This window comes from Eschrichtius robustus, chromosome 10, assembly GCF_028021215.1.
Source record: "Eschrichtius robustus isolate mEscRob2 chromosome 10, mEscRob2.pri, whole genome shotgun sequence".
In the NCBI taxonomy this organism is placed as follows: domain Eukaryota; kingdom Metazoa; phylum Chordata; class Mammalia; order Artiodactyla; family Eschrichtiidae; genus Eschrichtius; species Eschrichtius robustus.
Window position 1 is genome coordinate 19,014,295 of NC_090833.1, and position 5,236 is coordinate 19,019,530.

Genomic DNA, 5,236 nt, shown 5'->3' on the forward strand with positions numbered 1-5,236 from the left:
ATAGTGCATTCCCCAGGTGGCTCTAAAAGAGGATTTAATTTTGTAAAAAATAACACTAAGTAACTTTCAAGAATTAAGTCCCCACATGAAATAAAATAATACTTTTATGAGGTTATCTCAAATAAAGCCTATGAGGTTGACTAAGTGTCCAAAACAAGGCATGCCAGTTCATGAGATATATTCCCCTGATGAAAATCTCTTTAGCTTGCAAAGTTAATGTTATGGAAAGATAGATTCATTGTTTCTACAAGTGCTGTAGAAAGCACTTTACATGTACCAGTGATGGTGGAGATAAACTCAAAGAAATGGGAAATCACATTGTCTCTCCTGTGCACCGAGTCTAATATATATGTGACCTCATTGAATTCTCCCAACAACCAGATGAGGCAGGTACTATTATCAGCATTATTATTTTGAAGATTATCATTCACAGAAATGAAATATTGAAATGTCATGATCACCCAGCTGGTAAATACTCATCCCAAGATGCAAACACATTCCTGCCCTGCTCTAATACTCATATCCTCTCCTCAACCACATTGCATCTCATTGCACAGGGCAAATGAAACGGTTCAAATACAAGTTCTCTAGATGTGTAGATGACGGATGCACTATCACAATTTAGGAATTAAGGAAAAATCTGTAGGGACATGACATCTGAATTGGGCTAAAAAGAAAGAGGAAAAATAAAAGCACAAATTTTTAAATTTCCAAGCATACTTCCAGGAGCTAATTCAGGTGAGATCAGAGACCCTGAACTTCAACCAACAAAAAAATCTGGATTCATTGGCTGGACTTGAGTTCCAGGGATGTTCCAAGACCATCAAAAACAATCATCATTGTTGAGGGAAACACCAGCTTAGTAACAAATTAATCTGTTAAAATGTAAGGGGGAAAAATGCATCATATAAACAACTCATTTCTAGTGGCCTTTAAGTTTTCCATTTCTCCAGAAATTGTTCTCCTCTTATTCAGATATATTGGCAGTAACGTCAAGTCTTCAGCCAAAGGAAAGAGACTGGCCAGACCTCATTAGGCTGTGATTTCAATTAAACATCATAAAGGAAAAAAGAGAGTTGACAGCAAGTAGATTACAAAAACAGGAATACATTCACCACTGGGCAAGCAGCTCCATCTTCATGCTCTGTCTTATGCCTGGCTAGTCAAAGAAACCCTTACCCATTGACAAAGATGAAGCGTATTGCCTGTCAGAGAGGCCCAGGGTAGAGAAGCATCCAAGTTAGTTCACGAAAGTGTTGACCTTCTCTCAGCTTCAGCCACCAACCAGGACTCCAGGGCAACCGAGAGAGAATCCAACAACAGCTTCCTGCCTTGGAGGCACAATATTCCAATGTAGGACAACTTCTTTTCTTTTTTAATTCTTTCCTGATTTCTTTTTGTTTAGTATAAAAGTGAAAAAAAAATCAATAAGCATTAATGAGAATAGCTAGAAATGAGGAAATTGAACATGAGGGCAGGAAAACAGAAGAAAGAAGATGTCAAAGCATGAGTAGGTATTTCTATGATGTAGTGTAAGAAGAAATAAAGGAAAATGAGACATACATAAGACAAAACAAAGCAAACAAACAAAATGTGTATGCCCTGGAACAGAATTCTTATCTGTTAATCAGAGAGCTAAGATATAAGGAGTATGTTAACCAGGAGACAGTGTTGGGTTTGTGGATGAAAAATGTCGCCTGCCATATCAATAAACAAAGGATGCTGCGGCCATCAAGTCATCAGCCACTGCCGCCACCCCCAACTGTGCACCCTCAGGGGATTCAGGATGGAGAAAAACAGGATACTGGCCCTGGATAGTTAAGGTGCATAGCAAAGGAATGATTTCAAGGAGCCCAGGTTCTTGCATCTTCTCAGACACAAAAAAAGCGCTAAATTCATTAACTTGAGATGTCTGGTTTTCTTTAATTAGCAGTAATCTTGTGATGTTCAACTTCCTGGGGTTTTTTTGTTCATTTGTTTGAACTCCTATATGTCCTGGCTCCTCCCTTACCTCATCAGAACAGTCCCTCAGGGCTATCTGAGAGGCTGTCTCCCAGGCTTAAGTTCTCAGCAAGTCCGCTGAATAAAAACGTAATTCTCAACTTTAGGTTGTACATTATTTTCAGTCGACAGGTTAAACTCTGTTGTGTGCTGGCATGGAGTTATCATGGATGGCATCTCCAAACCTTGGTATAGACACAGTGTAGCAAAATGGCTAAGAGTATATTGTTTGGCATCAGATAGGGCAGGATGAAAATTCCATTTAACACCCATGTAACCTAAGTAAGTTAGTTAACCCCATAAACTCAAGGTTTAATATCTCTAAACTGAGAATAGCACTACCTATCCCATACAATATTTGTAAATTTTATGCAATATCATGTATATAAAGGGCTGAGCACAGTGACTTGCACACAGGATGCTACCAATTTAATTAATACTTATTAATGAATTGTTTTGTGGAAGGTGGTTGAGATATTTCTTTGATTTATCTGGGAATTTCACTATTAGCCATTGCTAAGATGAGTAGACTAAATGAAGAATACCTTGATTTTCTCTACTTAAGAATCCCACTTACTACTGTGAGAGTACAATTGGCATAGCAAATGGGTATCAAAAAATAACAATTTGTCATTCAATTGGAAAAGTGCACATTTAGGTAATACAATTAGAGTGCAGACCAAGATAGAATGTGGCTTTTAAGTTCTAGCAGGTATGGAGAAAATAGCAGGTGGAAGAGTTTAGTAGAAAAGAATTGTATAGATTGAAATTAGAATGTCAGAAAAGACAGTAACACGAGACACAAATCCCTCTCAAAAGAATTTAAGTACAAAGAAGAATTTATTAGGCTGCAAAAATCTTAATTTTAAACATCTTAAGCAAAATACTAGCATATTAAACCTAGCACTGTTCTAAGCCTAACCAACAAGCACCGTGGCCCAGTAGAATTTATCACAGAAAGACAGGTATGAGTCACTAAGAAAAAAAAAAATCTATCAAGGTATGATTATTCAACATATGAGCAATTTAAATGAGAAAACAAATGGATGTCTCAATAGATATTGAATATATAAAATTTGCAATAAAATTCAACATTTATTTAAGACAAAATTCTTAGCAAATTATCAACAGCAGGAAACTTCCTTAATCTAATAAGTAGCTATCAAAACCCTGGAAATATAAAACTTAATGCTGAAATTTAGAAGCATTTCTATTAAAGTCAAGAAAAGATAACAGTATAGTCCACATAATTCACCATTGCTAGTCAACTGCATGTCCTAACTATGAAATAAGACAAGAGAAACAAATGAGGCATAAGAATTGGAAGTTGTAATTACATATTTAGAGATTATATTAAGATTATCAATATAGTAAATCAAGAAAAGCTGTAAATGAACTAATGGAGCAACTACAAGAATTCAGAATGGTTGAATAATACACAAAAATGTATACATATCAGTAATAATGTAATATAAGTATAGTCATTATAAAAAAATCAAAATTGTTTATAAATAAACTTAAGTAAAACCTTGTGGAGAACATTATAAAATGTTTTAAGAAACATAAGAGAAAGCAAAATATATGGAGAACTGTGCCACTTCCATGGATGGAGATGTTAAAATTCACAAAGCTATTAATTTGATCTAAATCCTTAATATATTCAATGAGATTTCAAATAAAATCTCAACAAGATTTTTCCTTTACAACTCTGCATACTTATTCTAAAAATCCATCTGAATTTGCAAACATCAAATATTAACCAAGCTGATTCTGGAGGAAAAAATAATAAGAGGTAGCACTTAACTATGTATCTCTTAAGTCATTTATATTTTAAAGCTATTGAAATTAAAACAGTGATATTGGAACAGGGGGAGAAAATCAGATCAATGGAACAGAATTTGAAGCTCTTAAATAAGCTCAAATACGTGTGAGAAACTGGCATATGATACAGGTGGCATTATAAATCAGTGAAAGGAAAAAGTAAACAATAAATGGCAAGATTTTCCATTTAAAACTTGCACCTCACATGAAAATAATTAAATAAAGCCATAAAAAATTAATTAGAAGAAAATCTAGGGTAATAATTTTTGAGTAGGAGAAAATAACCAGATTTCTTAGAAAACTCTCAGATCAGTAGTTTATAGGAAAGTATTGATAAAACTGGCTACCTCAAAATTAAATGGTTCTCTTCCACAAAAGGTACTAAAGAAAAAAATGGCAGGCTTAGAAAATATATTTGTAATATATAAAACCAACATGAATTAGAATCCTGAATAGGTAGAGAAATTATATGTCAGTTTAAACAAACCAACAATGTAACTTAAAAGTGGGCAAATGATGGAAGCAGACAATTCAGTGAACATATGAAAAGATGATTATCCTCACTAGTGATAAAGGAAATGAAAACTAAAACAAGAGTGAAACACCATTTCATACCAAATAGTCTGACAGGCATCAAAGAGTCTGTCAACACAAACTGTTGGTAAAGACATGAGAAAACAGAACTCTCATACCCTGCTGGTGGGAGTGTAAATTAGTACAATCACTTTGGCTGAGGATAATGACATTTAAAATATGCATACCCAATGACTTAACAATTCTACTGTAGAGAAATGCTTGCTCACATGTACCAGGGTATCCTGGATGTTCATTGTAACATTGTTTGTTTGGAATGGAGAAAAATTGTAAGCAATCTTTATGTCTTTCAACAGGACATAGGCAATTAAATGGCTGTATGTTCATACAATGTACTCTAACAATAAAAACTAAATGAATGAATGAGACCTGTGTATAAAGACATAAATGGATCTTAAAAATGCAATATTGAGCAGAAAAAAAGGAGGAAAACAAGTTGCTAAAAAGAATATTGTATGAAATCACTATGTAAAAAGTTTTTTTAAAAAAAACCCAGCAACTACATATATCATTTATGGATACATTCCATAATAAACATAGAAAATAGGGACTACAAAATTCATGCTGGTGATTGCCTTGTAGGGAGGAGGATAATAGAGGGAGGAAAAAGGAGCTACACCTTTATCTGTAATGTTCTAGTCTTTTTAAATAAATCAATTGTACGCTGAATACATTATAACAACTATAGTTGGAGAAGGCTTCCAAGAGAAAATCTGACTTTGTCACAAGAATGTTAGCAGTAGGAGGGAGAGAGTAATTTCTGTTTGTTTGTTTTTCTTTCTGTTCTCAGATTGTAGAAGACACCTAATCCCTGTTGGTT